Source organism: Perca flavescens, chromosome 3 (assembly GCF_004354835.1).
Source record: "Perca flavescens isolate YP-PL-M2 chromosome 3, PFLA_1.0, whole genome shotgun sequence".
NCBI lineage: Eukaryota > Metazoa > Chordata > Actinopteri > Perciformes > Percidae > Perca > Perca flavescens.
Genome location: NC_041333.1, coordinates 37,165,102 through 37,191,923, shown reverse-complemented (window position 1 = coordinate 37,191,923; position 26,822 = coordinate 37,165,102). Strand labels below are relative to the sequence as shown.

General features: G+C 42.6%; 1 protein-coding gene across 2 annotated transcripts in view; it reads left to right on the top strand.

Annotated features, from left to right (window-relative positions):
* Positions 1–421: 421 nt before the first annotated feature.
* Positions 422–26,822, top strand: part of si:ch211-137a8.4 (apolipoprotein B receptor) — a 58,604-nt gene continuing 32,203 nt past the window's right edge. Inside the window, exon 1 of one of the 2 annotated variants that reach the window (XM_028573463.1) lies at positions 422–536. The gene's annotated coding sequence lies outside the window, so the exon portion shown is untranslated. Of the gene's footprint in view, positions 537–1,350; positions 1,417–26,822 lie in introns of those variants that run through there. The other variant, XM_028573464.1, reaches the window with a different exon arrangement.

Genomic DNA, 26,822 nt, shown 5'->3' with positions numbered 1-26,822 from the left:
ACCAGAGAGCAAATGAACCCCCGAGAAGATAATGTTTTCTCTAAACCCTCTTAACTAGAGGGGACGAAATTTGGGAAGAGAAGGGTGGGGGGGGTGTCTAGCGAGGCAAGGGGCGGGGCTGGTGGTCTTCATAGTTGCCAGGGGCAACCATTGGGGGAGTGAGCGGGGTAGGAAGGTGTGTGTGTGTATGTGTGCGTGCGTGCGTGTGGGACCTGCCAACGTCCCGCTACGAGACCCCTCGCGCCAATTTCATCCCTCACAATTGGCAGAGAGAGAGAGAGAGAGAGAGAGAGAGAGAGAGAGAGAGAGAGAGAGAGAGAGAGAGAGAGAGAGAGAGAAAGAGAGAGAGAGAGAGACACACACACAGAGACCTAGACTGAGACGCGCGCAAGCGAGAGAGAGAGAGAGAGAGAGAGAGAGAGATGGCTGGTAGGATTTAGCCCCGGCAGCAGCGTCTTTTCCCGTCCAACACAACAAGCTTATTACCTTTCTCTCCACGCGCTTTTGGAAACGGATTTACGCGCACTAAAAAGGAGGTTTGTTTGGCTCGTTTATCTACCTTATTCTTCTGCTCTCATCGTCTCCCTGCTCTTTGCATTAATCACTGCCTTTCTCATTCCTCACCTCTTTTTTTAAATGGACCGTTTTATTGGCCGACGTTGGCGTTGTTGCGCGCAGGTTCGAGGCTGCACACGCTCGCGGGAATGCTTTTAATAAGCGATTAGCCCGGCGCGTAATTAGCCGTTAACGGCCACATTAACCTGGTAGGAGTAGTAGTAGGTAGATCGGCGCGGGTTTTTACACTGGCTTGGGGATGCAAGAGGGGCTTGTTTGTGTCGAGGTTGGAGAAGGGATCTCCGGAAGACAGAGACAGTGGTGGTGGTGGTGGGGGACAATGAACGGGGCTGTTGTTTTGGCGACGCTGCGTGTGGTTGTGTGCACCCCCCCCCCCAAAAAAAAACGTTGATCCGGTTGCTTCTGGAAGCAACGAGATGTGGGGGTGGGGATTGGGGGGTGTTTAAATTAGAAATATGTCTAATTTTATGACTTAGTTAATCACAGCAAAGCCCGGTTGAATCGCACAGACTGTCCACCCCCCCCCCCCAGTCTGAGCGTCTGGTTTGTTGCGCTGTTTTCTGTTTGTGCGCCGTTTTTTTTGTTTTTCTCGTTGAGGAGCAACAGAGGCGAGTGATATCCGTCTCATATGTTAGTTAGTGTTCACATGGGGGCTCAACAGGGAGCTCGGCGCTATTTCCAATCACACATGGAGTCGTTGCATTGCAGGGATGGATACCTGCTCTGTGATATTTTGATATTTATGTGATATTTTCCATGCTTTTTGTCTTGTGTGTTTGCCGCTCTCGGGGCGCAGACACACACGGTCAAATGTGAGAGCTGCCTCGGTGCATCTGACACGTGAGTCTGTCATCTGCCCATGTGAATGTGTGTGTGTGTGTGTGTGTGTGTGTGTGTGTGTGTGTGTGTGTGTGTGTGTGTGTGTGTGTGTTTTTCGGCGCGTGCAGTCTGCAGGATACCACCAAAAACATGCATGAACAAAGGGTGCATTAAGTTGTTTATAATAATAATAATAATAATAATAATAATAATAATAATAATAAAAAAAATAGAACATAAAAAAATTAACCTGAGGTTATGGTACAATGCGCGCGCAGAAAGAGACAGAGGCTGAAATGGGGGGCTGAGGGAGAGGGTGGTGGTTGGGTGGCGGGGTGGGGGGGGGGGGGGGGTGCGAGGGTCTCTCAGCCATTTTCGATGAAGCGCGTGTGAAAACGCACGCACATGGCGGCAGATTCCGACTGAAATCACATCGCATGTAATCGCAGCCCTGCGGCGTCAGATGTAAACGAGGTCAGCGCGGGGAAAAAAACAAAAAAAAATTATAAATCAATTATGATTATTAATATTGTCAGCTGCTACTGTATCTTTTTTCATGAAGGAGGTTGGAGGTTTTTGAAGCGAGGCTCTTTCTCCCCCCACAATAGACAAGAGGGCAGCTTGTTGGGAATTTGGCGCTTCACTTGTTTTGGTCAATGAGGAATTCTGTCTCTCTCTCTCTCTCTGTCTCTCTCTCTTAGTCTCTGTCTCTCTCTCTGTCTCTCTCTCCCTCTCTCTCTCTGTCTGTCTCTATCTTAGTCTCTGTCTCTCTCTGTCTCTCTCTCTTAGTCTCGGTCTCTCTCTCCCTCTCAGTCTCTCTCTCTCCCTCTCTCTCTCTAAATGTATTAATATGTTGGAGGCTATACATGTATTATTGGCCTGTTGTTTATGGATAGCTGTATTTTTTTGTAAATAACGTGTTGGAGGATTGATGGAACAAAGTTAGGCTACATTTAAAAATCTGTCTGTCTTTCTCTCTGTCTCTGTCTGTCTTTCTCTCTGTCTCTCTCTGTCTCTCTCTCTGTGTTGTTGTTGATGTCGGAGCCCCCATGAACCCCTTTCCTCCCTCTCTGCTCTTTTATCCCATCTGATCATTAGTATCCCTCTCTGTGCTGTGATTGGCTGATGAGTCGATGCCGTGGGATGCCCATGTGCAGTGGGACTCGGTCTCTATTGTTCCCTGTGTAAACCTGATGCTTCAGGCGCCTTTTAAAATCGGCTTGATAAGCCAAATAAATCGCCTCCGAGGCAGCTCCGTCCTGTAAAGTTGTGTTTACGTTTGATATAATATTGCTACAGCGATTCAAAGTGCACGCTTGGTGTCATTATGTATTTTAAGGATTTGTTTTTATCATCGCTGCAAAAAAGGTGTCAAAATATTCTTTTTCATATCTGCAATTTCACCAAATGGATTATTTCATCTTTTGTCCTTTGTTGTTGTTGTTTTTTTTCGGACGGAGAGGGGAAAGGAGAACAGGAATGAAAACACTGCGCCATATTAGAAGCTTTTTATTTTTTTATTTTTTTTGCCCCCCAAAATGGAGGGGGAGGAGGCTCCCAGGAGCTCATTAGCAATGCAAATTACTTTTTTTTTTTTTAACTGGCTCGGGCACCTGCTGTCTCGAGCATGCGCGTGGCTGCCCCTCCGCCCTCCCCCCATCTGCCTCCCTCCCCCAATCAGCCTCCCTCCCCCCTCAACTTTCCTCCCTCCCTCCCTCTCCCACTCTTCAGAATGATGTTCCTTGTTGGAGCTTTGAGACGGATATATAAGAATATGTATTATATGGAAGGAGAGGAGCTCGGGCGCTCGTCTCTCCTACTTAACAAGACGTCTCTGTGTGTGCGCAATGCTCTCAAGCAGCAGCTGTCTTTAGTATGAGGAGAAGAGGAGAGGAGAGGAGAGGAGAGGAGAGGAGAGTAAAGGAGAGGAGACAAGAGGAGAGGAGGAGAGAATAGGAGAGGAGAGGAGGGGAGAGAAGAGGAGAGGAGAGGAGAGAAGAGGAGAGTAAAGGAGAGGAGACAAGAGGAAAGGAAAGGAGAGTAAAGGAAAGGAAATGAAAGGAAAGGAAAGGAGAGTAAAGGAGAGGAGAGTAAAAGAGAGGAGAGGAGATGGAAAAGGAGAGGAGAGTAGAAGAGAGTAAAGGAGAGGAGAGAAGAGAAGAGAAGAGGGGAGGAGAGGAGTGGAAAGGAGAGGAGAGGCGAGGAAAGGAAAGAAAATGAGAGGAGAGGAGAGGAAAGAAGAGGAGAGGAGAAGGCTGTTGTTTGGCCTGAAGGTTAATCTTTTATTTCATGAAGTTTATGGTTCCGACTGAACTCATCTTCGTTTCATTCATAAAACCCAGCAGGAAACACTGGCGTTCATTTGGGCCCAGCACCCAATATTCAATACTTTTCATACACCGACCAAATTGCCTCTAAATGCCTCGTCATCCATTACCCGATTTCAATACCTATAAGGACTAAATCTCATCAGTGTCAGTGAGCCAATCAGCATGCAGCATGCTTCTACCAAGATCTAATAATGTCTGTGATTGGTTGTCTAACGTTACGCGTCGTAGAGATACGTTATCGTAACCAGAGAATCAAATGGTTTTAACCATGTCAAAGTTGTGAAAGAGTACTTAGTTAAGTTTAGAAAAAGATGGTGGTTTGGGTCACTTTACTTGACTTCCGGTTACGGACACGATGCAGAACGTGACGTTCCACGTAGTTAACCCTTGAGCTGTCTTCCTTGTGACCAGGAAACTCTTAAGTTTTTCTGGGTCAAAATTTAAAATACAAAAAAAAACAAAATGTCAACGTTTTGGTCGTCTTTTTCGACACTTTTGTCATTTTTCCTGATGTTTTTGTCACTTTTTTTCGTTGTTTTTGGTGTTTCTGTCACTTTTTCGTAGTTTTTATCACGTTTTCGTAGTTTTTGTCATGTTTTTCGTAGATTTTGTCACGTTTTTCATAGCTTTTTTCACTTTTTCGTAGATTTTGTCAAATTTTTGTAGTTTTTGTCACGTCTTTTCATCATTTTTGTCACTTTTTCGTAGTTTTTGTCACTTTTTTGTAGATTTTGTCACTTTTTCGTTGTTTTTATCAAATATTTTTGTCGTTTTTGTCACTTGTTCTCAATGCTTCTGAAGCTTTTCCCATTTGTCACTTTTTTCAATTGTTTTTGTCACTATTTCCAAAAGTTTTGTTGCTTTTTATCTGCGCTTTTTTACGTTTTATGGTGGGGGTTTTTTCCCCACGTTTTTTGACTATTTTTTCCGACATTTTTGTCACTTCTTTCAGCATTCTTTTATCGTTTTTTTTTATTTTTTTTCAAATGCTATGAAATTGAATAAAAAAACCCAAAGTGTGTCAAAAAGTGATGCAAAGAGTCCTTGGTTTGGACTCTTGGCATCACTTTTTGACATGCTGGGTTGGGACATACATTTAACTGAAAGAACGGGACAGTTTGTGGGTGACGTTACAAAATGTGCGGGACATGAAGCCTGATCTCCTGGGTGAAAATCCTGTGTTGTTTGACCCATCCACCCCCCCAACCTGCCTCCATACACAGATTTTCTGTCTTTCATACTGCTTGCTACCGTTGTCGCTCATAACAGGTAACTACTGTTTTTTTCAACCTGGGCCCTATTTTCCTATGATTTTGTGTCTAAGTGACTGATGGGAACAACAATCTTTGACATTGGTCTGGTATTAAGAGAGATATCTGCAGTCAGCAGCAGATAAACAAGCTACAATGTAATTTAATAGGACCAGCTTGTATTTACCTTCACAAAAGTGCTTGTTTTGCCGCTGACAGACTCAGATTAATATTCTAAGTGTCTGACGACATTATAGAAAGGATCCCTTCAGAGTTAGACCTTTAAAAACCTCTTTGAGACCTTTCTGTTTAACCAGAAACAGCTCTGAAGTCTCTAGCTCTAAACCCACCAGACTCCATTTAAAAAAATTACTACTTTTAGCATGTATCGAGCCAACATATTGTCACATTTAAATCAGTAAACAATGTGGTTATTTCAACCAAAACTAGAGTTGTGATGGTTGGAAAAGCGGCTTTTCATAGTTTTATTTAGTTTCTGTCGACTTTGAATGAAGTGTATTCTACGATACTAAAATCACTGTTTATTTACATGGAGTCTGGTGGGTTTAGCGAATGCAATTTTGTGGATGTTTTTATGTTGTAAAAAAGGATCTTACTCTTTAACAGAAAGGTCGACCTCCTTAGAAATCCTTTCCATAATGTTGTCAGACACTTAAAATATTAATCTGCTCTTATACTTCGTCACCTTCAACTTCCTGCTTTGCTATGTTACAGATTACAGGTATTTACTGTTATCACCAATGCATCTTGGGAAAATAAAGAGAAGGCGGGGAATTACCGTGCAGCCAGTATATTACTGTAAATTCAAATAATACGGTAAGAAACTGTCTATTGACAGTAATTTACCTTAAACCAGTATGCATACTGTAAATAAACAGTACTTTATTGGCAAAGCTGCTGCCAGTATATTGCTGTAAATGTACTGTGAAAAGTTTTACAGTGTGTGAATGTAGTTTTTAACACCTGAAAGCCCAGTTTTCATGTTAAATGTAGGCTACGTCTATTTAAACGCACACTCTTTTATTTCTCCGAGATAATCCACTCAGTGTAAATGCTGCTTTTCCATAATGGGTCCATAATGTATGTTCAAATCAATCTACTGGTGAAGGGTTGAAGAAGTCACATTTTGGACAATGTGGAAGAATAAAGCCCTTCTGTGCTTTGCAGTTAGTAATGTAGTAGAGAGTGAACTGCACCACAGAAAGTCTTTACAATCTAAGGGCCCTATTTCAATGATCTAAGCCCATGGCGCGAGGCGCCTGGTGCAGGTGTGTTTAGGGCGTTTTACGAATGCACTTTTGCTAGTTTGACGGCGGTAAAAAAGTGTCTGTGCTTCTGGATGTTACATGTCCGACATATGCTACTCGTCTCCCGGCCGGAGAGGTAGCAGAGACAAACGAGACGACATGGTGCGCAGTTTAGATGTTTGCATAGCCGATATGAAGAGATTAGTTGATCAGAAAATAAAATGTGAAAAAAAAAACTCTGCTGGAAAGACTTAGGAGATAACATAAAATCGGTATTAAGCTAGACAGATAGCATGGCCATGGATAAAATATTTAGCTGGCTTTCCAAATCAGCCTTTTCCCCTCTCGTTGTGTGTGTGTGTGTGTGTGTGTGTGTGTGTGTGTGTGTGTGTGTGTGTGTGTGTGTGTGTGTTCCCCCCCCCCAAATCCTAACCGGCATGCCTGTTCGCTGTGGAAAACAGGGTCAGGCTGGGGAAGAAGAAAAAAAGAGAAAGCGAGAGCGAGCCCATGATGGGCAGATAAAGGCTTGTCTGTGTCTGAGGGAGAAGAGAGCAAGGAGGATGAGAGGAGGAGGAGGAGGAGGAGGAGGAGGGCAGTGTGATGAAGGGGCCTCTCTGTTGAAGGAGGGAGTTGCGGCTCTATAGATGGCTGCCACGGCGGACAGAAACAAGGCATTTAGTCTGTGAGTCGGCCTCTGTAACGCCATAATAGGCTCTTATAATGATGCCGCTATGGACAGGGAGAGGTGGGGGGGGGAAACAGAAAAACACAGAATGTCTCTTTAAACTGGGGGCTTGTTGTGAGGAATGCCTATAGTGTGATGGAGATGGATGAGCTGTTGGGTAATTGGTAGGAACAAGAGAAAAAGCCGGATCTGGGGGAAAGTTTAGGGCCACAACAGTGGAGCATGTGATGAATCCAGGTTCAAATCTGAAGTCATACTGTAATCCTGACTTGGTGTTAACAAGTGATATGACAACCCTTGTTCTCATTTGTAACTCATCAAATAGGGACGCTTGGTCTGTTGGGCTCTCTTTGTCAGATACTGAAAAATACTAAAAATCACCCTTTGGTGGTATTAAAATGCCCATATTATGAAAAAAATCACTTTTTCTGGTGATTTGGGGTGTTCTTTTGTGTCTCTGCTGCTTCCACACCCATACAAACGTTGAAAAAAATCCATCCATGGTGTTCTGAGTGAGATACGGTTTCTGAATGTACCTGCCTTCAGTCTCTGGGTGAGCTGGTCAAAATCTGCTAGCCGCAACCATTAGCTTGTAGCGTTAGCGTTAATGCTAGCATGCTACCTCGTTCTCAATAGCAAAGCACTGCTACAACACACACAAATTCACCATATTCTCCAAAAGAACTACTTCCATGTGCGCCCTGGTTTAGAAGAAGTCTCCCAGCTAATCCTGCCTTGGAACTGACTGAAGTTGGAGAAACAGCCTTTATTTTACTGTCTATGAAGCTAGCTGACATGATCTACGATTTGAGCTACTGAGTGCGAATGCAATCAAAGATAGTACAGAAGAACAAGAAGAAGAAGAAAAGAGGTCTCACTCTGTAGCTAAAACAGAGACCTGAACACAGGGTGAATAGAGGAGCTGCAGCAGTGAGAGAGAGAGCTGTGCAGTACAACAAAAATATGGTGTTTTCTGAAAATTAAACCTTAACCCTAACCCTAACCTATTCTGGTACAACCTTAAAATACAATTATGAACCTGAAAATGAGCATAAAATGGGAGCTTTACGAGCAACAACGGTGGCGAGTAGTATGACAGAACAACACAGGACTTTTCACCCAGGATTGATAAGGTTTAAGTAAGTATAAACTTGAGTTGGATGTTTAGGAGTTACGTTGGATAAAAGGTCACCTCGCATGGATTCTTCTCGTAATATCACAAGATCACGTGAGGGATCTCGTATCACACAAAAACTCCATCTTGTCAGGCTTCAAGTAAAAGCTTGTGTCTAAACAGCAAGCTGCCCGAACCAGTAGCGCAGTGGCAATCGGGAAAGTCTGGACTTTTCTTGGTGGGCCGGTAGTGTTTCGAGGCGGCGAGGGCCGGTCTGATAATAGTTATACATTGCAAGTTCTTAGCAACACCATCCGGTGGCCTGGCTAACCACTAACCGCTGGTCAAACTGTGCAGCCTCTGCTCAACCTGTCCAGCGGGCCGCAGCAGCCTCTTATTTCAATACAAACACAGCACAGGCTACCGTATTTTATGGACTATAAGTCACATTTATTTAGAAATTAATTTCACAAAATCCAAGACCAAAAACAACCTTTTTCATCTGTCAACTACACAATAGCACACAGAATAACAGGCTGAATACGGTAGGTGTCCGGTACGTTAAAATACCACATTAACAGTTATTCAACTACACAATAGCACACAGAACGACTACCAGGGCGTGGAGACGTAACTGCACCGTTGACGAGCCTCTCCCAGCAGCACGTTGTTCATGCCCCCATCTGTGGACTCGTTCCTCCACCTCTGGCCGTCTCGCTTTCAGCCCGCGATTAGCCGATTAGCTTTCTTTGTTTTCTTCATTGCAGTAAGAGTCAGCTTTTTGCCAGTCCCTCACAAGTTTCTCCCTGATTTCAAACTTTCTTTCTGCTGCTCGATTACCGTTTTCGGGCTGCACATTTTACTACCTGCAGTTTGTTTTCTTTCTCAGCTGTCTTTAGGAGCAGCATTCTAGTTGTCGCACCTGACTATAAGTAGCAGGACCAGCCAAAGTAGGAAAAAAAAGTGCGACTTATAGTCCGGAAAATACGGTAATCAGAAAGTGCTAATGGTCACAACCATGTCTAGATTTTTCAGAAATATAGGGGTATCAGTGACGGCCCCTCCCCCAAATGGCATAGCTCTGGTCGGCCTATGACGTAAAGCCATCGAACAGCCTCTCTTTTTTTCCTCGTCATGTTTGGAAGTCTATCGATACCGTTAACAGACAGTGTGTGTGAGTCTGATGATGGAAAGCCAAAAAAGGAAAAAAGGAAAGGTGGCGTTGAGAAGGTCAGACTCAAAAGGAACAAAGGGATTGTGTTGCTGTGCTGTGTGTTGTTCATTCATTCACCGGACAATCCAAACTTGTAAATGCTGTGTTTTTTTTTGAATTTCCTACAGCATTAGTCAATCAGGACTGAGCCTGAATTTGGATGAACAATTCAGAATATATTTGCTTTAACTTTGAGACAATAATATAGTTGAAAGTTCAGGAGAAAAGCATGCATAGTTAGTACATCACGCATCTCTAAATAACAGCTTTATATTCAACCGTTAGTCTGTTTAAATGGATTCATATAGTTGCCCTAAACTGCTACTTGATTGCATTAGCTTTGGTATTAAATTCCTTATTTTCTTGTTTACTGAGCTGTCTGTGGATATGATTATATTATGACAATGACAAAGGGTCAGTTGTGTTTGAAATGTGGACAATAATGTTGAAAAGACGCCATCAGGATTTATCAGAAAAGATTTTATCTTTTCTTCCAGCATGGTGGCCCAATGGTTAGCACTGTGGCCTAACAGCAAGAAGGTTCCTTGGCTCGTATCCAGGTCGGTCCGGGCCTTTCTGTGTGTTTGTATGTTCTCCCCATGTTTGCATGGGTTTCCCCCACCATCAAAACACATGTGCTAGGTTCTCCAGCCAGTGCCCTTGAGCAAGGCACTGGCTCAGATCTGGAGTCGGTCCCCGATCTGAAAATTTACATCGCAAAGACTACAAGTAAATCACAGTTGCGCTCTGTCAAAATGATTGAATCAACAAGTGCTTAAATTATTACTTTTATCGTGGCCGTGTTGGATCAGTGGGTAGAGCAGGCGCACATATATTGAGAGGCTTCTGCCTTGACGCAGAGGTCCAGGGTTGGAGTCCGACCTGTCACAATTTCCTGCAAGTCTTTCTCTCTTCCCGTTCTCACCAAGCAGTCCTATCCATTAAAGGTGGAAAAGCCCCAAAAAAGAATGCTCTCTGTCAAAATGATTGAATCAACTGGTGCGTAAATGATTAGTAGGTAAAGCAATTAGTCAATAACTATAAATTAAACCAAAGTCCCGAGAATAATGCTTCACTTTTCCAGATAATGATGGGTTTTTCTATCCAGTACAGATACAGAGCAGAGATTATAGAAGTATAAAAACTATGTTAAACTCTAGTCTCTACTGTTGGATCCTGAGATAAACTCCTGCTGCTCCGACGTCCCTGTCTTTCATAACCAATCAGTGTTTGTTTGCCATTTCTCATTTAAAGGTCCCATGACATGGTGCTCTTTGGATGCTTTTATATAGACCTTAGTGGTCCCCTAATACTGTATCTGAAGTCTCTTTTATATAGACATTAGTGGTCCCCTAATACTGTATCTGAAGTCTCTTTTATATAGACCTTAGTGGTCCCTAATACTGTATCTGAAGTCTCTTTTATATAGACCTTAGTGGTCCCCTAATACTGTATCTGAAGTCTCTTTTATATAGACCTTAGTGGTCCCCTAATACTGTATCTGAAGTCTCTTTTATATAGACCTTAGTGGTCCCTAATACTGTATCTGAAGTCTCTTTTATATAGACCTTAGTGGTCCCCTAATACTGTATCTGAAGTCTCTTTTATATAGACCTTAGTGGTCCCCTAATACTGTATCTGAAGTCTCTTTTATATAGACCTTAGTGGTCCCCTAATACTGTATCTGAAGTCTCTTTTATATAGACCTTAGTGGTCCCCTAATACTGTATCTGAAGTCTCTTTTATATAGACCTTAGTGGTTGTCTTTCAAATTCCCTCTGGGATAGCGCTACAACCAACCAGGGCAACGCTAGCTGGTAGATTAAACTTTTGCCGTATCCGAACACACCTTCCTTTTTTTCAAGAATGACTTCAGTGCCTTTTTTTTGTTCTTTTCTCAAAGAAAAGCTGAACTCCCAAGTCTTCCAGAGTCGGAACCGCCCACCGACTCTATACACGATGTGATTGGCCTGACCAGAGTTTGGTTTTTCCAGCTCGCAAGCCAACGGAGAGTTCCTAGACTGACCCTGGCTGCAAATTACATTTTCTGCCGCCAGGGTGCGTCTAGATTTCTAGGCTAGTGGAGGAAAGTGATTGCGAGATGGGACAAGTGATTAAAAAAACCTTAGTGTTGAACCCTGGAGTTGAACCTGATCATACTGATGAAGCTCTGTGTTCAGTGTGTTTGTGCTGCTATGTGTACATCTTCCTTCACATGTAAACCTGTGTGACAGCTTCGCGTGCCGAGTTCTCCTGATCCCTCTGATGGATTTAACAGGCTTAAATCAAGTGTCATGTCATTTGAAACTTCATTGCTCCATGCAGGGAAATCCTATTTTCTCCTGACCCTCTACTCTCAGAGGTCAGAGGTCAGAGGTGGAGGTTAGCTGCAGAGCCGCCTGCTGGTTAAAAGCTTTGCTCATGGACACACGTCGGCAGGGAGGGTGGTGGAAGCATCTGATGGCTGAAGGACAGTTTCTGTAACGTTACAGTGAGCCATCACATTTGTGGCGTAACTGTGTATTTAGCAGTGTAGTATTTCGTTATAGTAGTACATCAGGTATTTGATGTGTAGTTTAGTATGTTAACATGCTAAAAATGTGCCAGTTTAAAGCTTTGCTCAAGGAGACGTCGGCAGGGGACAGTTTCTGTGTGCGTAAACTTGAGTTGGATGTTTAGGAGTTCGAGGGATAAAAGGTCACCTTGCACGAATTCTTCTCCTAATATCACAAGATCGCACAAGTGAGAAATGCGGGATCTTGTATCACGCGCAAACTTCATCTTGTCAGGCTTTGAGTCGAAGCTTCTGTGTCCAAACAGAAGTGGAGAGAGTAACTGTGTATTTAGCAGAGGTTTATGAGGATCAATGTGTATCTTTTGAGGTGTAGTTTAGTTTTTTAATATGCAACATTTGCTATTAGCAACAACAAAAAAACACAAAGTACATCAGATCGGAATGTCTTTAGTTCTGCAGGTATTTTGTCATAAACCAAATTACTGGACACATTTACGTTTGGCCCTACAATGTCTGTATGAAATGTTGTGCCAGTCCAGATAATTCACTATGTAGTCTAAAGCGTGATTTATGTTAGGCTTCTTACGTAAGTACATGGAGACACAGACCCACGGTCGGACCCCAACCGTAGCCTGACGCGCCCCTCTCGATAAATTTTGCATCGTTTCTGTATTTATATAGACCTTAGTGGTCCTCTAATACTGTATATGAAGTCTCTTTTATATAGACCTTAGTGGTCCCCTAATACTGTATCTGAAGTGTCTTTTATATAGACCTTAGTGGTCCCCTAATACTGTATCTGAAGTCTCTTTTATATAGACCTTAGTGGTCCCCTAATACTGTATCTGAAGTCTCTTTTATATAGACCTTAGTGGTCCCTTAATACTGTATCTGAAGTCTCTTTTATATAGACCTTAGTGGTCCCCTAATACTGTATCTGAAGTCTCTTTTATATAGACCTTAGTGGTCCCCTAATACTGTATCTGAAGTCTCTTTTATATAGACCTTAGTGGTCCCCTAATACTGTATCTGAAGTCTCTTTTATATAGACCTTAGTGGTCCCCTAATACTGTATCTGAAGTCTCTTTTATATAGACCTTAGTGGTCCCCTAATACTGTATCTGAAGTCTCTTTTATATAGACCTTAGTGGTCCCTTAATACTGTATCTGAAGTCTCTTTTATATAGACCTTAGTGGTCCCCTAATACTGTATCTGAAGTCTCTTTTATATAGACCTTAGTGGTCCCTTAATACTGTATCTGAAGTCTCTTTTATATAGACCTTAGTGGTCCCCTAATACTGTATCTGAAGTCTCTTTTATATAGACCTTAGTGGTCCCTTAATACTGTATCTGAAGTCTCTTTTATATTGACCTTAGTGGTCCTCTAATACTGTATCTGAAGTCTCTTTTATATAGACCTTAGTGGTCCCCTAATACTGTATCTGAAGTCTCTTTTATATAGACCTTATTAGTCCCCTAATACTTTGTGTTGTGTGTATTTGCAGCGCATTTGTGTATTTGATTGTGTTGTGTGTATTTGCAGCGCATTTGTGTATTTGGTTGTGTTGTGTGTATTTGAAGCCCGTTTCTGTATTTGGTTGTGTTGTGTGTATTTGCAGCGCATTTGCTAAATGCTGCGCATGTGTTGTCAAATTCATGAAGATGTTCTGTCTATTTGCATTTGTTTCATTGAGTGTGTTTTCATTGCGTATATAATATATATAATGGACAAAAGACACTTTGACTTTGAAGACACTTTCAATCATTCTATGTGGTATTTGGCATTCTGTGGCAGTGACGTAATTCCTAATCGTCGTGGTGAAGATGTGTATTTGATTGTGTTGTGTGTATTTGCAGCGCATTTGTGTATTTGGTTGTGTTGTGTGTATTTGAAGCCCGTTTCTGTATTTGGTTGTGTTGTGTGTATTTGCAGCGCATTTGCTAAATGCTGCGCATGTGTTGTCAAATTCATGAAGATGTTCTGTCTATTTGCATTTGTTTCATTGAGTGTGTTTTCATTGCGTATATAATATATATAATGGACAAAAGACACTTTGACTTTGAAGACACTTTCAATCATTCTATGTGGTATTTGGCATTCTGTGGCAGTGACGTAATTCCTAATCGTCGTGGTGAAAGTGTGGATCAAAACTGACTCCCAGTGTTTGTAACGACTTGACCTGCAGATAATTGTCTCCATGTGTGTTCAATCAAGCCTGAGAGGATCAACTAGGTGCACCTGTGGAGTAACCAACATGTAGGGTGACTCATCATTTTGCACTGAGGGCTGAAACGTTTGCAGTCTGTGCACTTTCGCACATTTCGTCGCTGTCTGTACAGCTCTGTAATGTATGAAGTAGAATCATTAAAATCCAGACTAGTTTTAATCTCTTTCTTTTGTTCTTTTTATGTGAGTCCTCACTTGCTGCGCTTTCCCTGACTACCACGCCAGAGAATAAGACAAAGGACAGTTTTCTTAAGTCTCAGATCAACCCTTCGCACCATTCATAAAAGATAAGATAACAGAGACTTTATCGTCTTCCATCTTTATAAAGTGCAGTGCAGTGCAGTACATAAAGGAACGAAACTGTGTTAATATACAATGGATGACCTGGCATTTTATATGGTTTTACTTGTGTCAATTAAAACTGAATTTCTTTCACAACTCTCCCAAAAATGCAAAGCCAGGCAAAAGCTGTCTTTCTTTCTCTCCCACAGTAATCATGAACAAATGCTCTGCTGTGACCCAGCATACAGAAAATCTTGCTCAACATTTCCTTTTTGTGGAGGAACTGAGTTGAAAATAAACAGACCCTAACAGCGTTGCACATGAAAGCCTTTTCAGAGCACCCTCCCCCTCTCCCAACTCGGCTACTGATGTGAAACTACGACAGCAGGGATAATTAGGGAATTGTATTTTGAAAATATAGGTCTGCATCGTAATGAGGGCACAAAGCCGAATATAAAATAAAAAAGAACTCTTCAATTCAGCTCAAACTGCTCCAGAGCTGCAAAAGAAGACGAATGGCTTCAAGGCAGAGAATGAAAGTACTACTGTGGATTAAAAACAGATCTCTCTCACACACACACACACACACACACACACACACACACACACACACACAGATATGGAATAACAGCAACACAAAAACTTATTTAAGATCACAGAGAACAACAATGTAAACGTTTGGAGCTGCAACTAAAAACTGGATATGGGGTATGCAGCGTTCTAAAACCTGCCGATTTACACCAATGGGACATTGAGTATGTTTACATGCACAACAATATTCCACCATCACTCTGAATATGACAGTAGAATTTAAAATTGGATTATGGATCACTTTATTTCTATAGTTTGTAGCTGACTTGACCAGCTGACTTCTCTACTGGCTGTTGAAACACGAGACGTCTCTTACGTTGTAAAACCAGCCTCTGGAGACTCCACCAGCTGAGTCTCTGAGTTTGAGTCGAGCTGAGACGGGCCGGTTTCTCTGCAGGAGTGAAATGTTCCCACATTTCAAAGATTTCTTTTTTTCTCCAAAATTAGGCTCTATGTTCCCACATTTCCTTTTCCATAAATTTGTATCAGATTTTATCCCCCCAACTCTAAAAAATGTTTTGGAACACAAGACCTAATTTTGAAAATGTCCTATAAATGTGGGAACATTGGGCTGTGGGATCATAGGGCTGTGGGAACATAGGGCTGTGGGACCATAGGACTGTGGGAACATAGGGCTGTGGGACCATAGGACTGTGGGACCATAGGGCTGTGGGAACATAGGGCTGTGGGACCATAGGGCTGTGGGAACAAAGGCCTAATTTTCACTGAAAAAAAATTCTTAGAAATGTGGGGACATAGGGCTGTTGGACCATTGGTCTGTGAGAACACGGGGCTTTGGGACCATTGGGTCGTGGGACCATAGGGCTGTGGGAACATAGGGCTGTGGGAACATAGGGCTGTGGGAACATAGGGCTGTGGGAACATAGGCCTAATTTTCACTGAAAAAAATTCTTAGGAATGTGGGAACATAGGGCTGTGGGACCATTGGGCTGTGGGAACATGGGGCTGTGGGATCATCGGGCTGTGGGAACATAGGGCTGTGGGAACATAGGGCTGTGGGAACATAGGGCTGACCCCTTCTCTGCGACGTTCCAAAGCGGTTTTGTCTCGTCGCAATCTTTAATCTGAACTGGGTTTTAGGCTGACAGAGACATAACGGAGGGAGACTCTCAGATAGCAACAGAGAGAGACCAGAAAATATGCTCCAGAGACTAGAGAGGGAGAGATGAGTGATGTGTGGTCCTGTGGGCTGAATCCAGTTTAAATTGGCTGCTCTCCTAGCTCTGGATTAGACCTGGGCTTAATACCTTTACACTAAAAGGCCTGTCCCTTCCCTTCCAAGGGAAATCTGCTGCCAGAACACACCCGGCTTTAATCCACAGCTACAACAACAGCAGCAGCAACAAGAGTTTATCTGGCTGACGCTCGCCAGAGCAGATCACACCCCGCCAGGCGCGCTCAAAAAACCTTCCATGTAAACGTTTCAAATACAAAAAAAGGACCAGAGTAACCAGACGAATGGAGGCAGCTTCTATTTCTGGCAGCCATCTTTGTTTGGGCCAAAGAAGAGGCAGTTTGTCAAAGGATTTACATGAACAGAACAGATCAGATTAAACATATCAAACAGTCTTTGGTTGCAGCTTCTCTGATGTGACAATGTGCTGTTGTTTTTTTGTTTTATATCTTTGTAAACTGAACATTTAACATGTTTGATAGTTACTTGACTTAAAATCCTGTAGTGTGAAAGGAACAGCGAGGAGTGTGGACATTTTGGCAAAGTGGAGACATTTTAAAGACATTTTGGTGCATGGGATTGTTTAGTTTAGTAAGCTGAACTGAGCACTTAGATTTAAAGTTCACTTCAGAGCAGGGAGCTTGTGCTCAATGCTAACGTCAGACTACCGGAAGTGTAAGTGATCAACCTCGTGGCTCAATCATTACACACATAACACACAGTATTTATAATCAAACGTTTAGTTTAATAAGCTGAACTGAGCATATTTTAGTAAGAAGTCCTCCAAAACATATAGGTCATATATTCCTCGCCTTTAGTACAACCCACAGGAGCGTTTTCCATCCTCGTATATAAACCAGAGAAGGCAGCGGTCACGGTTTTAAACATGTTGTTGATCTTGTGTGGTGAAACTGTTGCACTTTGGTTAGGTTTAGGCACCAAAACTACTTGGTTAGGTTTAAAAAAGATGGTGGTTTGGGTTGATATCAGACATTATTTCACTGCCTGAAGGTTACGTACGTAACTCTGAACGAGACGTAGCTCCGGCTCCATTTGTTCCGTAAATTGAAGGAAAACTCAGCATTTACTTTTACCAATGGGACACGAACCCCCGTCTCCTGGGTAATGGTCCTGTGTTTATTTGACACTTGGCGCTCTTACACTTCTGGGGGCATGTTTCGGACTTTGACCTCAGAAAATCTGACTTCTGAGGTCAAATTGGAACGCGCAAACAGTCATGATAATGTGTTTTCATTTATCAAATAATGACGGAAGTCTGAAGCTAACCAAACACACACACACACACACACACACACACACACATCCCACACACACACACGCACCCACACACACACACACACACACACACACACACACAATCCCACACACACACACCTGCTCACGCACACACAATCCTGCAGACCAAGAGGTGCCGATTTAAAGTTCACTTCAGAGCAGGGAGCTTGTGCTCAATGCTAACGTCAGACTACCGGAAGTGTAAGTGATCAACCTCGTGGCTCAATCACTACACACATTATACACAGTATTTTAGAATTTCATAATCCTACAGTCAATTATTTTGCCTTTTTTCTATTAAAACAAATGCAACCTTAGCTCCTTTACATTGGTAATGTCTTATTAAAATCCAGTTCTGCGGGTAAAGGCTAGAAGTGCCACAGCAACGGCGACGACAGTTAAGTTTAAATTCTGTTGTACATTCATCTGGCATTTATTGGGAGGGGGGATAAGGTTATTTTAGGGCCTGAATGGCCGTGTAGATGCTTCATGCTGAAGGCAAAATGAACTGATAAAGCAATGATTTAAGTAGCCTAAGTGTTTCGTTTTTCAGAGACACAAAGTGATCATTTATGTGTTAAGGGCCGTCTACACCAAGAATGATAACTATAACGATAACTGTAAATATATAGTTTTAAAAATCGTTCTAACTCAAGTGGATGGTGGAGTCCACACCACAACTATGACGACATTGACAGTGGAGAACGATATCTTTGGGATCACTTTCAGAGAGATTTTATGAGCGATAGAAACACTGACAGCCAGTCAGAAAGCATCTGAGTTTACAGCATGGCACATCATAGAGAGAAACTGACAGCCAATCAGAACCCATCTGAGTTTACAGCATGGCACGGCATAGATAGACACTAACAGCCAATCAGAACCCATCTGAGTTTACAGCATGGCATAGCATAGAGAGACACTGACAGCCAATTAGAATCCAGCTGAGTTTTCAGCATGGCACGGCATTGAGAGACACTAACAGCCAATCAGAATCCAGCTGAGTTTACAGCTTGGCACGTCGTAGAGAGACACTAACAGCCAATCAGAACCCATCTGAGTTTACAGCATGGCACGGCATAGATAGACACTAACAGCCAATCAGAAACCAGCTGAGTTTACAGCATGACACATCGTAGAGAGACACTGACAGCCAATCAGAATCCATCTGAGTTTACAGCATGGCACGGCATAGAGAGACTTTTCAGTACTTTAAAAGTATTTCTCATGTCACAGAAACTACAGAGAGTGCATCTTGTGTTTTAGATGTGATGATCATACCATCGGTGTTTTTGTTTGTTTCCTGGAGAAAGCAGCGGTGTCGACGTCCCAGGGACCGCTGCTCAGACTTTTTTGGTTCATAAAATGTACCCAAATTCACAAATATGGAGGATATTACTACATATATTCCTGTAATAGTACATTGCAACGTCTCCTGTGATGTATTTTTATCAGCTGGTAGTTCAGCAGTGTGGATGCTCACATCGTCACAGTTATTTTTATAGTTATCGTTATAGTTATCGTTCTTTGTGTGTCTACTTAAAGGTCCCATGGCATGAAAATTTCACTTTATGAGGTTTTTTAACACACGTCAGCCTGCCTATGGTCCCCCAATGGCTAGAAATGGTGATAGGTTTAAACCGAGCCCTGGGTATCCTGCTCTGCCTTTGAGAAAGTAAAAGCTCAGATGGGCCAATCTGGAATCTACTCCTTATGAGGTCATGAGGAGTAAGTTTACCTCCCCTTTCTCTGCTTTGCCCACCAAGAGAATTTGGCCCAACCATGAGAGATAGAGAGACATCATGGCTTTCAAACAAGCAAAGTGGCAGTTGGTCAAGACCACACCCCCACCCTCCACTTTGCCCCCCAGATACAGTATTAGGGGACCACTAAGGTCTATATAAAAGAGACTTCAGATACAGTATTAGGGGACCACTAAGGTCTATATAAAAGAGACTTCAGATACAGTATTAGGGGACCACTAAGGTCTATATAAAAGAGACTTCAGATACAGTATTAGGGGACCACTAAGGCCTACATAAAAGCATCCAAAGAGCACAATGTCATGGGACCTTTAACTTTAAAGAAAAAATCAGTTTGCCCAGACCGGTTTGTGGTAATCTCAGCTCCAAAATCGAAGAGATGTCGTTGCTGCTTTAAGGTAGAGAGGCAACAGTGCAGAACGACTTTTCTGAAATATATCATTACACAGACAGCTGCTGCATGTAGGTTCAAGAATCTCTGATCACTAGGGTGAAATATGCCAGCAGGAGCTGCTGCAGGATCAGTTTGTCTGGCTGTCTGAGAGCCGGATTTCTCTAAAACCTTCCGAACAGATCTCCATGAGATTTGGCAGACAGTTTGGACTTGAGCCTAAGAGCCATTGATTAAATGTTTATAGTGATTTGGATCTGGGATTTTTGTTGTGTGGCTATGAAAAGTAAAGGAGGCTTTGGTTTAATTTTCTTCAGGGATGTTTTCAGCAATAGACTCAATTTCTTCTAACCCTAAAACAATATGCTGGATAATATATGCCGTCAAAATCGACTAATTATCAAATTAATAATAATAGTTCAGGTCCTTTGTACACAACCCATTCTCGCTCCGAATTAGAAAAACATGGACGCTTGGGCAGTGGCTGTCAGCGTCAGATACGACGCAAACTTCACCCTTCAGCGTGTTTGTAGAACGCACCGGGCAGAGCAGCAGCTACGTGGCGTTTGAAGATGACGTAGTATTAAGAGAGACTACGGTGACGAGTTGTATGAAAGCACGAAATTCTGCGTAGGGAGGTTGGCTGGGTTGATGGATGGGTCAAACAACAAAGGACTTTCACCCAGGAGACCTGGATCGTGTCCCACTTTCCTAAACCCAACTGTCCCGTTCTTCTTTACCTAAACCCAACTGTCCCGTTCTTCTTTACCTAAACCCAACTGTCCCGTTCTTCTTTACCTAAACCCAACTGTCCCGTTCTTCTTTACCTAAACCCAACTGTCCCGTTCTTCTTTACCTAAACCCAACTGTCCCGTTCTTCTTTACCTAAACCCAACTGTCCCATTCTTCTTTACCTAAACCCAACTGTCCCGTTCTTCTTTACCTAAACCCAACTGTCCCGTTCTTCTTCTACTAAACCCAACTGTCCCATTCTTCTTTACCTAAACCCAACTGTCCCGTTCTTCTTTACCTAAACCCAACTGTCCCGTTCTTCTTTCCCTAAACCCAACCGTCCCGTTCTTCTTTCCCTAAACCCAACCGTCCCGTTCTTCTTTACCTAAACCCAACTGTCCCGTTCTTCTTTACCTAAACCCAACCGTCCCGTTCTTCTTTCCCTAAACCCAACCGTCCCGTTCTTCTTTACCTAAACCCAACTGTCCCGTTCTTCTTTCCCTAAACCCAACCGTCCCGTTCTTCTTTCCCTAAACCCAACCGTCCCGTTCTTCTTTATCTAAACCCAACTGTCCCGTTCTTCTTTACCTAAACCCAACTGTCCCGTTCTTCTTTACCTAAACCCAACTGTCCCGTTCTTCTTCTACTAAACCCAACTGTCCCATTCTTCTTTACCTAAACCCAACTGTCCCGTTCTTCTTTACCTAAACCCAACTGTCCCGTTCTTCTTTCCCTAAACCCAACCGTCCCGTTCTTCTTTCCCTAAACCCAACCGTCCCGTTCTTCTTTACCTAAACCCAACTGTCCCGTTCTTCTTTACCTAAACCCAACTGTCCCGTCCTTGTCCCATGTGTCACAGAAACGTACCTTTTATAAGCCCACCCACGATCTGTTCCTTAACCTAACTGCGTCAATAGTAGCGTCCAATAGAATGCGTTTAGATATGACGCTAAAGGACACTTTTAACGCCAATAAAATGCCAAAGCCACCTGACCAAGCGTCCGTATTTTACGACATGGGAGTGAGAACATGTTGGTGCAAATCGTTCATGAGAACAGCATGCAATTTTCTGTGTAAGTGAAGCACATTTCATGAGCCGCATTTTCCTCCAATTAGCGTCGGATTTTGTCACATTCATGGTATGGTGCCGATTAAACGCTGCCGTCCTGGGAAACACATCTCCACTTGTCTTTCCTCAGATCAGCCTCTGTGTGCTGCAAGCTTTCGGCTGGTTACAGGATTGCTCAGGCCAGGGTGCTGTGAACGACCTGATTAAAGGCTGGCCGCTTTATAATCCGCACAAAAATTAATACGAGTCGCTCTCGCCTCGGTTCTGGACACGGTTTCCGCTCCGCTTAACCCTCAGGCTGAGAGGTCACAGGTTCAATTCCCATAGCAGCTACACTGTGTCTGGATGTCTAGCAGCTCTTTTATCGCCGTAATGCTGACGTCTTCGTGAAAGTGTGAACACGCTCCGACTGGGCTGCAAACTCTCTGTGTTTCCAGGCTCCATATTTCACAAGTTTATCTCCATATTTCACCTGAAATGTCACCTGCAGTCGTCTTTTTATACATTCATTTTTTTTCCTAGTGTCGTTATAGACATTTTGCTTCCCAGGCAGCACTTAGAGGTCCCATGACATGGTGCTCCTTAGATGCTTTTATATAGACCTTAGTGGTCCCCTAATACTGTATCTGAAGTCTCTTTTATATAGACCTTAGTGGTCCCCTAATACTGTATCTGAAGTCTCTTTTATATGGACCTTAGTGGTCCCCTAATACTGTATATGAAGTCTCTTTTATATAGACCTTAGTGGTCCCCTAATACTGTATCTGACGTCTCTTTTATATAGACCTTAGTGGTCCCCTAATGCTGTATCTGAAGTCTCTTTTATATAGACCTTAGTGGTCCCCTAATGCTGTATCTGAAGTCTCTTTTATATAGACCTTAGTGGTCCCCTAATACTGTATATGAAGTCTCTTTTATATAGACCTTAGTGGTCCCCTAATACTGTATCTGAAGTCTCTTTTATATAGGCCTTAGTGGTCCCCTAATACTGTATCTGAAGTCTCTTTTATATAGACCTTAGTGGTCCCCTAATACTGTATATGAAGTCTCTTTTATATGGACCTTAGTGGTCCCCTAATACTGTATCTGAAGTCTCTTTTATATGGACCTTAGTGGTCCCCTAATACTGTATCTGAAGTCTCTTTTATATAGACCTTAGTGGTCCCCTAATACTGAATCTGAAGTCTCTTTTATATAGACCTTAGTGGTCCCCTAATACTGTATCTGAAGTCTCTTTTATATAGACCTTAGTGGTCCCCTAATACTGTATCTGAAGTCTCTTTTATATAGACCTTAGTGGTCCCCTGATACTGTATCTGAAGTCACTTTTATATAGACCTTAGTGGTCCCCTGATACTGTATCTGAAGTTACATTGTAGATTCTCACTGAAGGCATCAAAACTATGAATGAACACATATGGAATTATGTACTTAACAAAAAAGTGTGAAATAACTGAAAACATGTCTTATATTTTAGATTCTTCAAAGTAGCCACCCTTTGCTTTTTTTGATAACTCTGCAAACCCTTGGTGTTCTCTCAATGAGCTTCATGAGGTAGTCACCTGAAATGGTTTTCACTTCACAGGTGTGCTTTGTCAGGGTTAATTAGTGGAATTATTTACCTTATTAATAAATAAAATAATATAAATAATAATAATAATCTCAATAAATAATATTTGAATGAGAAGGTGTGTCCAAACGTTTGGCCTGTACTGTATGAACAGTTTCTACCCATGTCTCTTTCTGCAAATACAGATGTGCAATATCTGACTTTTTTTTTATTTTATTATTTGTATTTACTATATTCATTGTTTTTATTCTGTGTCCTTTTGCCTTCGTCAGGGTACTGTCATGTTATTTGTGTACCACTGAGGGTGAGTTGTGGAAAAAATCCACTGGACAGCTGCTGTCCAATGACAATAAAAACGTATTCTATTCTATTTTCACACATTGAGCGTTTTGAGCAGGACAGGCTGTTCTTATGGAGACGGAAAGAGAGCGACTGAATAGGCCCTGAAAGGTCGCAAACATCTGCACCACAAAGGGTTAAAACCGAGGCGCAGAAAAGCCGCGGTGTGAATGACAAATCACAAATTTACGAGAGAGAGAGAAAAAAAAACCCCTCTAAAACCATATTGTGAATGCGGGTGAGTTGAGGACATGTTGATAGCAGGAAGGTGTGAAGAGGAGGGCTATTATCACAGTGTGAAGAGAGAGGAAACGGCTGTGATGATTGGCCACTCTGCCGCGTCCCCGTTGACCCCCCCTCCCTCCCCATTACATACGCATTAACTGAGGGATTAGACAGCCATTAGAGAGGGAAAACATGCAACTGGAAAGGCTCTGAAATACCTCACATAATGACAAAGTTACATCTGCTGCAGACGCTGTTTGCCTCCAGAACTTTTGAATCTTTAAAAGGAACACGCCGACTTATTGGGACTTTGTCTTATTCACCGTAACCCCCCAGAGTTAGACAAGTCCATACATACCCTTCTCATCTCATGGTGCGTTCTTTTTGTCCACCGAAGTCGATCTACGAGTCATTTTGCGGAGTTACGAACCGGAAGTTGCAAGAAGAACGCCCCCGAGGTCGTATATATATATATATGTATATATACGACTCGTCAAGTCGTCTGAACTCAGAGGACCCCGAGTTCACTTTCAAAGATGGCTACGTCGTGCATCACACGTAGTAAACATTGTGGTTTTCTACAATTTTTAGCATTTTTGTCTTTGTTGTAACCAAATGAAGAAGTCGTACACATAGAGAGCCGAAGTCCCGCCCTTCTACTTCCGGTCCATGGGACCTTAATTCGAAAAAAATATGAACGAGAGTCAGTGGAGAGGTAATAATTATTTTTTGATCCCGTTTGAATTGAGCCATGGATTACAAATATGATGTTCGTCAATTTAAAACATTATTTTTCAACCGAAGAAAGTCTCAGTTTGTTGTTAAACTGTTGAAGTATAAGACTGTGAAAATACGTAATTAGAAAGACTACAAACTTCATGGATGACATCTCGCTGAAGCTACGATGTCTGCGTGTATCGTCCCGGGGATGTACCGTTACTCTAATGATCAGAGGATCTCGCTTGTTCTTTTGCTTCTCTGCTGAAAACACTTGACTAAACACAGCAGTTAAGATAACGTTACATGTGTTGTGGAACAGAGCTAAGCTAGCTAGCTAGCTAGCGAGCAAGCCGATCATCAAGCTAGGTGAGGTAAATTGTGTGAAACGGGAGATGTAGTCCACTGGGAGATGTAGTCCACTGAGCTGTTTCACACTAAACTAAGTGGTCATATGACAAACCTACGGCTAACTGAGACTTTCTTCAGTTGAAAACTTATCTTTTAAATTGACGAACATCATATTTGTAATCCATGGTTCAATTCAAACGGGATCAAAAAATAATTTGCCTCTCCCCGTTCACTACCGTTCATATTTTTTCCGAGTTTAGGTCCCACGAGGTCCACCGGAAGGGGCGGGACTTCGGCTCTCTATAGCGCTGTATACTGCTACCTATAGGCATGTCGCTAAATACCGCCTGATTAGTTATTTTGGAGCTTGTGCAGCTGAAATTGGCTAGAGATGCTCGGTTGCTATATGACAATAATGGCTTTAAGCCAAGTCTGGAGCAGAAAGCAGAGCAGTAGCCTAACGTTAACGTTAATCAAAACGTAATTTTCATGTATCAAACTGTGAAATATATTTGTGTAATATGTCAACAACTGGGTGAATAGAATCCTAAATGTTACTAAAAATTTTACAAAAATCCATCTTTTCTCTGACTCGTATCGTGTGACAAAAAGAACGCAACAACCCCGCGGTTATTCGTTTTTCGACGCGGATGTGACGTCACACTCGAGCTACTAGTCGCGATCACAAGACAAAAAGAATGCACCATAAGTGACAAAATAACGCCAACATGTTCCTATTTACATGTTGTTATTTGTAGAGTTTTTTTTGATAGCTCAGCAAACCCTTGGTGTTCTCTCAATGAGCTTCATGAGGTAGTCACCTGAAATGGTTTTCACTTCCCAGGTGGGCTTTGTCAGGGTTCATTAGTGGAAGTTTTTCCCTTATTAATAAAAAAGCAATGGGTGGCTACTTTGATGAATCTAAAATATAAGACATGTTTTCAGTTATTTCACACTTTTTTGTTAAGTACATAATTCCACATGTGTTCATTCATAGTTTTGATGCCTTCAGTGAGAATCTACAATGTAAATAGTCATGAAAATAAAAAGGAAACGCATTGAATGAGAAGGTGTGTCCAAACTTTTGGCCTGTACTGTATATATATATATATATAAATATATATATATATATTTGTTGCTACCTTCAAAAATTCCTGCCCTCCTCTCGCCACCCCATAAATATTTTTCTAGATCTGCACATGCCACTTAAAGGGATACGATATTTGTTGAACTAGGGCTTATCACGATCTCCTCTAGCTGTAGATAGGTGGGGTCTCCCCTAGCTGTAGATAGGTGGGGTCTCCCCTAGCTGTAGGTAGGTGGGGTCTCCCCTAGCTGTAGATAGGTGGGGTCTCCTCTAGCTGTAGATAGGTGGGGTCTCCCCTAGCTATAGATAGGTGGGGTCTCCTCTAGCTGTAGATAGGTGGGGTCTCCCCTAGCTGTAGATAGGTGGGGTCTCCTCTAGCTGTAGATAGGTGGGGTCTCCCCTAGCTATAGATAGGTGGGGTCTCCCCTAGCTGTAGATAGGTGGGGTCTCCTCTAGCTGTAGATAGGTGGGGTCTCCTCTAGCTGTAGATAGGTGGGGTCTCCCCTAGCTGTAGATAGGTGGGGTCTCCCCTAGCTGTAGATAGGTGGGGTCTCCTCTAGCTGTAGATAGGTGGGGTTTCCCCTAGCTGTAGATAGGTGGGGTCTCCTCTAGCTGTAGATAGGTGGGGTCTCCCCTAGCTGTAGATAGGTGGGGTCTCCCCTAGCTAATCGTTTTAGTCCGCTGCAACGCCGGCAGCGCCGCTGCTAGTTAGCTTAGCGTAGTGAATGGAATCCTATGTTGCCGGTTAGCATGTTGTGAGTAAAAGTGAGCCAACAAAAGACAAAAAAAACAACCTAATTACTTGCACTGAGACAATAAATGCGTTGGCCCACCTATCTACAGCCAGGGTAGACCGAACTCCTACTGATCTTTAAATGGAGGTAATATGTGACGACAGGTGACTGACGGGATGTTATTTCCTGTGTTAATGTATTGGAATATCAAAGATTGTAGGGGAAAAGATGTGTCCTGATTCTGAGATATAAGATAAGATAGCTAGGTGTTAAGTAACACAGCTCTAGCACGGCATTCGTCGTTCGACTGATCGTGTCTGTTTTCCCAAGATAGCGCCTGCCTGTATATGTGAACGCTACTGTCTTTATAAACTATTCAATTTTTCTCAATTGCTGTAGAAATCAGCTTGTGGTTTGTAATAGTCAAACATATAAATACAAAGAAGCCAACTCACTGTCTCTCTCTCCCTCTCTCTGTCTAT